General features: G+C 47.3%; 1 long non-coding RNA gene across 1 annotated transcript in view; it reads right to left on the bottom strand.

The window, feature by feature from the left end:
• Positions 1-1,024: 1,024 nt before the first annotated feature.
• The window catches only part of LOC109306336, a 16,803-nt gene continuing 7,506 nt past the window's right edge, over positions 1,025-10,321 (bottom strand). The window contains exon 3 of the long non-coding RNA XR_002099947.1: positions 1,025-1,175. This is a non-coding gene — a long non-coding RNA (uncharacterized LOC109306336). The remainder of the gene's footprint in view (positions 1,176-10,321) is intronic.

Genomic DNA, 10,321 nt, shown 5'->3' with positions numbered 1-10,321 from the left:
GAGGAGACTGGACAAGCACCTCATTGGTGTCATCTGAGCCCAGTGCTTTTTCCTGCCCAGGGTCAGAAGTCAGACTCAATGACCTACTGAGGTCCCTTCCGACCCTAACATCTATGAATCTATGAATCTAAAGATTTACCATTTATATTTACTAACTAGCTATCTAAGGAATAGGAGTGCTCTCCCTGCTTTCCTATCCTTGGCTTCCATATGGCACAGAAAAACACTGCCATTGCTCTAAGGACCCAGCACCTGTCATGAATCCTAAGGGCTCCCACAATATACACACCCCTCTACAGCCCCATCATCTATTACTACTAGTATTATTTCTATTATTGAACTCTTGCATCCTGAGATTACTTTACCCAAATACCAGCTTATGGCACAAAAGCCCACAGCCTTATCATGTGGAAAACACCAGTACAATCAGATCCGGGTAGACACACTTCACTTAACCATCTGTCTGGTTCTTCCAACATTCTGTGTACAATAATACCCAGTCTACTAGCCAGAGTGTATGAGTGATTTTACAAGCCAAAGTTTCTTAATTTAAGTAAGTGTAAAAGGCCAAATTGATCTGGGATACATGTGAAGAACTCCCACTGAAGTTAACAAGAGTTGTGCAAATCTGTTCAAGCATGGAGCTGGCCCAGAATATGAAATGATTTATAGCATCCATCTGGTTGTTCTTAATCAAGGAGAATCAAAACTAAGTACAATTTTTAAACATGGCAATATATACAAATCTTAGATACATCTGTATATTCATCACAATCTGTATTTGCTAAAACAACTAACACACATCAAAGTTACATAATTCTTACATAACTTTGTAGCACTAAACCTTTGGCCAGTCAAGCCAAGTTCATCTTCAATGTAACTAACATCTTTAAAATAAGAAGTTTATTAAATCTCCCTCCTGTCCCAAGGAAGTTTTAGCAAGGGGTAATTTTATTGTTTCTGGGCGTGTGTAGATGAAATGAGAGGCATGTGTGCATGACACTTGAAAGAGGGTTAAATCCTTTTGCACCACTGTAATGGTTTTGGTGTTTGCACGTCAGTGGCATATTGTGCATTAATTCCAGCCACTGAAGCACATTCAGCGGCGTAATGCACCTTGAATGATTTTGGGGCTCAGCAAACTAAAACACCTCCAAGGAGTTTTAGTTTGCTGCCTTATGGCCGCAGAGTTCCATATGGCTGAGGAGATGTGCAGGCAGCCTGGCAGCAGCAGCCTGGGAAGGCAAGCTCTGATGAAGGGAAAAAAAAACAAGGTAAGCCTGATCCTTTTTTCTTTGCCTTGAGCCTGCTTGCCTGCATGAGCTGCGTGGGGACCTGGTCCTTCCCTCCATGGCTGTGGTGCCCCCTGGACTACCCAAGATGGGTGCCTGTGGGCGGGTGCCGCTTGAGGCGGGGGTGCCACTGGCAGAGGGAAGCACCAGCCCCCACCCCACAACCCAAGAACCTCTCTGCCTGCCAGCAGCTCGCCCTCCCCTCCCTGTTGCCGGAGAGGCAGGTAAGACATGGTTGTACACAACACAGGAGTTTACTTCACCCTGAATCGAAGCAGTGTTTTTAAAAACCCACCACTTCAACTTAGGGCCCCCATTTCATCTATACACGCCCTCTGAGACTATATCTGATGTTTCTCTTGATTATGTTTAAAGGTATATGCTTTCTGATAAAGAAAAAAGCAGAGTTCTAATTTCTGCCCCTTAGATATATATGCACCTGCTGACTTCAAAAGAGGATAAATGCATTGCAATTTTTTCCTTAATTCTTAGGTATACTTACTGGTAACATAGAGAGAGAGACCAAAGAATGAATCAACATAAAAAGTCATAGAGAGGTTCTCTCCAGGTGATAGATGAAGTATGTTGGTAGCCAAAAGAGACGTGCATTGATAGCCTTCCAGTCTGCATAGTACTCCGTGCATAAATAATAGACTTCATTTTCCACAGCTGTCACTCTAGCACCTTACATGAGTAAAGTTTTCAAAGACCCAGCAGGTATCATAATTCCATGTTCTCACACACGGTTTCTCAGAGCTACCCATGGACAAAAATTACCTCTGGACTCACTTTCCACTGACATCCAGAGAAAGGAGCTGTCAAATTATAGTGCTGGAAACTTAATTCCTAACAAAGTAAATGCTTTTATTTTCATAGTGTTTCCAATTATGGTGTGATTTTATTCTTTTTGTTTGTTTGCTTGCTTCCACTTTTAGTTTCTTGCTTGTTTGTTTTTTGGCAAGTACCAGGAGCTGTGAATCAGGCAATGCCAGACTTGTAAAAAGCAAGTCTGTCCTACCCCTAACTGTATCCAAAGGAGTCCAAGGGTCTGGACCCCTGGAAAATGTCTGATTTTTTAAAATTAAAAGTTGGTTAGAACTTGCTGATTTGGGGGTTGTTGTTTGTTTGTTGCATTGTTTCCTTTTGTTTAATAATTATAGATTTCATAGACATTAAGAGCTGGAAAGCTCCTCGCAAGATCATCAGGTCTAGCCCCTTGCCCAAGGAAGTCAGCTAAGGTCAAAGGATCCCAGCAAGATAAGCATCCAAATGTTTCTTAAAAGAGTCCAGGGTAGATGCTTCACTTTATTATATAAACAACAGAGGTTAGTGCCTCCCTTGCTGAGCAGTCTGGTCAGCCAACAGAGAAGATCAGCACAGCCAGCAACTCTCAGGAAACCAGGGCCAAAGGAGACAAAAAGGCATAACAGAAAAAGACAAGCTGGAAAAAGAAAAACAAATAATATGAAAGATGAACAAAGGGTTTATCACAACCAAATAGAAGGCTCGCTGTGCTTTTTTTAATGAAAACTGATTAAACATACTGTCTCAGCTGTTGTCTCCTGGTTAAATCTATTTATTCTTCTTACTTTCATTGCTTCTCTTTTTTCTCCATCCCCCCAAGTTTCCTTCATTCGTACTCTCTCAGCTTGACTTACCCATTTATTACGTCCCTTTCCTGACATGGTTTTCTTCAACTCCTAGAACAAGTGCCAGTAGCCAAAGCTTTCTATTCCCTTCTATTCCCTTCAGGGTTCTTACACTGCTCCCTCACTGAGGCCCTAAGCACTTCCTGGTAATGCATTATGAGATGTGACCAGTATCTGTCATGTACTGGTTCTCATCTGCGCACCAGTTGGGAAACTGTGTGCAGTGTTGTGCTGTGCCAGTTGTCTGTACTGTCTTCTCTTTCAGTTCATGTTCTCTGTTAGAGAAGGCAGATGGGAGAATTTTGTCTCACCCTTAAACAGGAGGCGGTGAGGTTTGTGATGTCCAAGATGAGGACACCTGTAGAACCAACGTGCCCACCCCCAAAAAACAGCTGGCAAAAGCACAGACAAGCTTTATCTTATGCTTTTTGCTAGGCACTTCCAACATGCCTGCAGGGTGGAGGGGGTCATCTACCATCCTCCTCTGGTATCTTGAGTTTATCTTTTACATATTGTGTGCCCAGGCTTTGAATATAATGCCTGGAATCATAAACTTGATTCATTCCTCCAAGAGAAGTCAGATTAGAAAGGTGAAGAAAGTTTGATTTTTGGCAGTCCTTCCCAATGAGAAGTGCTGCAATGCTCTGTATGAGTTGGAATTTCTCTAGAGTTGATGGCTTGATGCCCAGGTGCCTGACACTGATGCAGTCCAGCACTCAGTGTCAATGAAGAATCACAGACTAAGCTGACCAACTGTAGTAGTGTAGCTTCAATCAAAGGAGCTACACACTGTGGGTACAATCTCCCCATGGTGCTTTCTTCTGCCTACCAGCATAACTTCTCTCTTGCTTCAACCTCCAGTCCACAATCTAACATCTTCCCAACACAGGTCTGTCTTGGCAGCAGCGCTATAGTCATATGAAACGCAGGATAAGTGGAGCCGTGTGTCATCATATTGCTGGCACTTAAGCCTATGCCCTTTGGCTAGTTCTCCTTGAGTCTGCAAGCTACTGGAGTAGTATCTGACACACAGGCCACATTTAACATAACCATAGGCCTGCCTTGTGTTCTGGACCTAACTTTCCTTTGCCCATTAGTAGCAGGACTTCACAATTCCCTTCTTGCCCTCCCTCCCCTCAAGGTCAGAGACTGAGATGTTCATCTGCCACTCTTCCCTCCAGACATACCCTACTAGTCATGGGTGACCGGTGCCTCCCGAGTCTGGGAGAAACCAGATCACCAACCGGGGGGGAGGGGAGGGCAGCAGCTGATCGCCAACCAGGGGCAGGGGTCCCCTAGCGGATGATTACTGACCAGGGGGAGGGTGTCCCCCAGCAGCCAATCGCTGAGCCCAAAATCACCAGCAGCAAAACCGGAAGTGCACTTCCACTGGCACTTCCGGTTTCACAGCTGGCATTTCTAGAGGCTGCACGGCCAATCTCAGGGGGTGCACATGCACCTGCATGTACCCCCTATCCATTGCCAATGCTACCAGTCAAATAGGCAGCTCTCTTCACATCCCAGCTGCATCATATTATTTTAAATCCTGAATATTGGATGTTACCATGGAAAAATTTCTCTCTCTGGTGAACTCAGATTCTGTGGACTCTGGAATCCTCACCTTGCGAAAGAGTCCACACAGTTTGGCAGTGCCTAACTTTAGCTTACTTGAGCCCTATAAGAACAATGTCAAGTATTTTTAAAAATAAACACACAATTGGATTGCTGCCATGCAGAAATGGAAACACAAACAGTGTATTTTGTTCATGGGGAACGCTGGATTCCAAAACGAAACACAGTAGGAGCTAGAGGAAGACACTGCACAGCTTTCAGCATAGATCTTACGCCTCTGCACTGGTGTGTTCTGGCAAGAGGCCTGAGCAGAACAGCGTGTGAAACAGAAGCCAGCAGGGAGACCATGTGAATCATTATCCGCATGTTCTTCTGTAAATGTCAGGTAGAGACAAGACCTGAAGATTGTTTACTACAGAACCCACCACACCTACACTGTGTCACTGCTGGGTGAAAATAACCCAGCCCACAGCACCAGGTAACTAACATCAAGGGCTGTGTGAAGCTTCAGGTAGTGATTCTATTCAGAGGAGATTTGACTCAATTCGGCGGCTGAATCTCCAAATCCAAATCGAATCAGGGGACCAATTTAAAGGACCGAATTGATTCAAAGCTCTCTGAATCTTTGACAAAGATTCAGACAGCTTTGATGATTCGGGCAGTCCCCAGTGGCTGCAGCAGGGAGCTGAAGCCGACTCCAAGCTGGTAAGTACTAGGGGCAGGGGAGAGGGGTTGGAGGATGGGGGAGGGGACCATGTGGGGACCCCTGCCTGCTCCCCCATCCCTCCCATATGGCTGTCTCTTCGCTCGCTATCGCCCGGTTCTTTTAAGGAAAGCCCCAGTGCTTACTGGGTGCTGCCAGGCAGAGGGGAGATCCCCATTGCCCCCCACTGCCCCATGCTGCATGGGGACCTGGGGCAGCTGGGCAGCCATTGCCAGGCTGGGAGAGGGGTGGGGGATGGGCCTGGCCTGGTTGTTTCGGAGATTCAGCCAAATCAAATCAGGAATCATCTAATCGAATTGCTGTCCCCTGAACTGGCCGAATCCGAAGCAAATACTAGCTGCTTTGCATAGGTCTACTAACATCTACCGCATCGTCTTGGGAACTAAGCTTATTTTCTGCCCTCCAATAAGGGATGGTGTTAGTCTACAGTAACAACAAGGGCCTGGTGACAGAGTGCTTACAGTAGTGATTCTCAACCAGAGTGCAACAGCAGTTTGGTTGAGTCTGTCCACAGGACAGATCCGGCCAGTGGGCCGGACAGCAGGAGCCTGATTTGGCTGTGTTAGGGGAAGGGGCACTGCTCAACCCCAATCCAGACATGTGAGGGAGGGGCATGGCCTAGCCCCAGTCCAGCCACATAGGGCTTGGGAACTTGATAGGGGGAGGGGTGGCAGTATTAATTGCCACTGCTTCCTGGCTGCCAAATTTCCTGACCTATGGGGAGCACCACAGGCTGGATGCCATGGCTCCACAGGCCAGATCTGGCCCATGGGCTGGGGCGTTAGCACCCCTGTTTTTATGGGTACAATGGAGCGCTGCACAATACTAGCACTTTTAGTTGTGTGCTACTGGCAGCCTGTAGTTGGAGTGCCCCTGGAAAAGCATACGACCTAGACTGTGGTGCAGTCTTCTAGCTTCTCTATCCCTTAGGCTAGAGACTAGTATCCTTTACAAGCTGTGGGTCAGAACCATCCACCTCTGGTCCCATGTGGGCAGGGGGCCTTTGCTTGTGCCCGCACTGGAGCCAAACAGATAGGAACTGTGCCCATGCTGCCATCACTTCTCCCTGCCCCCTCCGTTCCTGGCTGTCCTGCTACAGCTCCCCACTGGGTGGGAGCTGCACCTGTGCTGCAGCCAGGGCAAGGAGGGGGCAGGGAGAAGCAGTGTAGCTTCCACGTGTAGCTTCCAGCTGCCTGTCCCCAGAGTAGCTCATTGCTGCTTAGCCATTTTGTGGGCATGGAAACAAGCAAACCCTCTGGTTCCACAGCCTGCATCCAGCCCTTGAGCCATACGTTGCCAACCTCTGCCTTAGAGAAAGGAGCCTGTGCCACATACCCAATGCACCTGGCCTCCTGGCACACCACTCAGGGCTCTGTCCCCTCCCCACCCAATCCCCAGTCCCAGGCTTGAGAAGAGGAGCAGCATTTCTGCAGAGCCTGCTCTTCCTACCTGTCCCATGTATTGGGCATAGGACAGGCATAGGTGGAACTAGGAATTTGAAAAAAGGGGTGCAGCAGATGCCAGTGGTACTTCAGAGATGGCTACCAACCTACCAGTTCTCAGTGCCCTCCCTACGCAGGCACACACACTGCAGCAGCTGCAGGGTCCTTTCTTGAGTCCCTGAAGCAAGTAATACTCCTTCCCCACCCCCTTGACATCCTAACCCCTGGTGGTCAGTGGCACCTTCCTCTGGTTCCCTTCCCCCGACCACAGCAGAGTTCACTTCAGGTGCAAACCCTACCAATTATGCCTCAGGGAGCCAGAGGGAAGACCTATCCACCAACACCACAGTCCCTGGCTGATGTGGGGGCCGGAGAAGACCTAGGACTGCTTGTGCCCTGAGTATGGAAGAGAAGAGAGGGAGTGACTGTTACTTGATTCAGGGGCTTAAAAAAAAGCTCTGGACTGCTGCTCTGTGTGGGACCCAGGCTTCTGGGGCTGAAGGGAACCAAGGCCACCAAGCTACTCTGAAAATGGGGTGCAACCATGCCATCACACCCTACTGGATCTGCCTGATCTTGCTTTAGGAGAAAAACAGTCCCTAGTTTCTAAAAGCTTGAAGGTGAACCCAGAAAAGTGGCCTGAGCACTGCCGAGTTTCAGGACTTATTCTGGTTTGGATGAAACAACATTTGATAATATAAAAACAGTGCATGGAGACTGTTCAGAGCCACATGCACTAGGCCTGCAAGTCTGCATCTACAGTGAGTTGCTGCACAGAGCAAGCAATAAATATTAAGCAATAACAGGCCTTATCTTATGAAATGCCAAATGACTCTAATGCCTTCCCGCCCTGTTCCACAGCAGAATGCTGTGGAGCTACTCAGGGAAGGAAAAGCACAAAGCTCAAGTAAATGAGGTCTTTACCCTCAAGCGACCAACAACCCTCATCAGGCTGTGGGGATTACTGCACCAATAGGGCTGGGAAAGGAAGCACAGAAATTAGAGCCAAAACCATAGGCAAGAGCTAAAACCATAGGCAACCATAGACAAAAGCACAGGCAACCATAGGTAAGTGCTGCCAGCGAGGAGGCAAAACTCTGTGCTGCTGGTGGTAGGAGATGTGTGCTCCATTCCCTGCATCCCCCACCCTCCATCTGTTACTCCTCACACTGTTGGTGGTGAGGCTGCCACGGGGGTTCTGGCAGCAGTGGCAGCAATGAGTCTTGCCACCCTTCTCAGCCTTCCTGTGCTAAGTCCAACTCGCTAGGCTGCAGAGGCATCTCCTGCCCATCCCAGTCAAGCCAGGCTGCAGCCTTCTGCCCTCTATGGGTGCAAAAAACTGGGGGAGCACATGCCCTGCATTCCTCATATCTCCCTGCTTCCCTACACACCCACCCTTTTCTTCATATGCTGCAGGGCTGGGGCCTGGGGGTGGGAGGCTGTGGGTTTGGGAGTGAGGGGCACCATCAGGGCCGGGGGGATGTTTTCTACTTAAACTATTTACTGAGTTGGGACTGGCCATTGATCTTTACAAATGGGTCCTGGTACAGAAAAGTTTGAGAATCACTGCTAAACCACTATACTCTGACCAGAAGAGTTAAACTTTAAGACTCCATTCCTACAGAGGATGAGACACACTACAGCACAGAGCAGCAAAGCGGACATAATATAGAAAGGCCCTTGCAGTTGCTGCTACATTGGTGAGGCTCCTTTACAACTTAAGACTAGAAACAGCAAATACCAATGGTGCCACTGGCTACAGGGAAATAAAGTATTCTTGTATCCAGTTTAAACCATAGAGAGCTTGGGCCTAAAAATAGAAAGAGCAATACTGAATGTGTACAGTACATCTTAGGTCTGATCCAAAATCTCTTGAAATCACTGGGAGTCTTTCCATTGCCTTTAGTAGACTTTAGATCAGGCCTCAGTATCCCCCAAGCCACAGTCCATTAAGAAATCATTAGGAACATAGCAACATGAGAAGTGCCATACTGGGTCAGACTAGGTTTTGGAAGGTGGAAGAAATGGATGCTAGAGAGGGAGAGCATTGAAGCAGATGTCCATGTCCCCTATTCAATATCTTCCCTGACATCCAGCATTATTGGTTTAGAGATGCCAAAGGAAACATCTCCAATAATTCTTTTCAATAGCCATTAATAGATCTATCATCCAAGAATTTATCCAGTCTGTTTTTGAATCAGCTATACTCTCTGCCTCCACCACCTCCTGTGGCAGTGACTTTCATAAGTTATCTACACATCACATTAGAAAATACTTTCTCTTGTTAATTTTAAACCAGTCACAAACTAATTTCAAAGGGTGCCCCCTACTTCTAGTATTCTGGGACTTGATGAACAACAATTCCCTGTTCGTTTGAGCCACACCCTTTATGATTTTATAGACATCTTTCATATCCCCCTCCCCCTTAGCCTTATCCTTTTCAAACCAAAGGGTCTTTATTTTTTCAGTAGGGGCATGGGTGGTATGGGTTGTCAGGTGCATGGTTGACAGTCTAGAAGTAGCAAGTTTGAGGCTGTAGGACAATTGTTCGCAGCATGGCCCTATCAAGTCCCAACAAACCTGTGCATTCTGCTAAGTACCATGTCATAAGGAAGGGAAAGCCTTTTTAGTCTGTCCTTGTAGGGAACTGTTCTAGGCCCCTAATCATTTCGATTGCTCCTCTCTGTACCTTTTCTAACACATCCTTTTTGAAATGTGGAAACCAAAACTGTACACTGCATTCAAGATGTGAGCTCACCATGGATTTATATAGTGGCATGATGGTGTTCTCCATCTTCTCAATTCCTTTCTTAATGATGCCCAACATTTTATGGGCTTTTTGGGTTACCACAATACAGTGAGCTGATCATTTTACATTGTCTACAATGACTCCATGGTATTTTTCTTGAGTCATAACAGCTAGTTCAGAATGCAGTACTGTGTACATATAAGTAAAGTTATTTTTCCCCAGGTGCATTACCTTGCATTTTTTGACATTAAAGTTCACCTGCCATTTTTTGCCCACTCAGTGAGATATTTCTGTAGCTCCTCTCCATCAGGTTGAGATTTGGCTACCCAGAATAACATGGTACCATCTGCAAATTGGAGATTTCACTGTGCACTCACATGTCCAGGTCATTGATGAAAATGAAGCTGTTGCTTATTTCCACCCACCTGCTCTGCCATCAGGCCCAATAACCTTTGCAGTTGTTAGGCACTCTAAATAACACTCAAAGGGTGCATCCACACGAGCGGCCACATGCCTCTTTCCCCGCCTCAAACCCCTTTGAGGCAGGGCAACAAGCACGTGCAGGAACGAAAGAATGTTCCCCACGCTACAAGTTTGCAGTGCGGGGAGAAAATTAGACCCCCTGGATATCTGGGGGTCTAAAAAAATCAAAGCTTAAAAAAGCGAGTCCTAGACCATGCCCTAAGGCAGCCGGAGGCTGGATCCCCCATGGAGATGCTCTGGCTGCCAGAGTATCTCTATGGTTTACCCTCACCCTGGTGCTGAAACACGCAGCCGGCCAAACCACATTTTTCAGCACCAGGGCTCCGGTGCTGGTGAGTAAGAGGTCAGGGGGCCTGGAGGAGGGGACCATGGGAGGGACCCCCGATGGCCCTGCCCACTCCCCCAGTCCC

Source organism: Crocodylus porosus, unplaced genomic scaffold (genome assembly GCF_001723895.1).
Source record: "Crocodylus porosus isolate Cpor-Errol unplaced genomic scaffold, CroPor_comp1, whole genome shotgun sequence".
NCBI classification, from domain to species: domain Eukaryota; kingdom Metazoa; phylum Chordata; order Crocodylia; family Crocodylidae; genus Crocodylus; species Crocodylus porosus.
The sequence above is the reverse complement of the archived record's forward strand: the minus strand, read 5'-3'. Positions and strand labels throughout refer to the sequence as shown.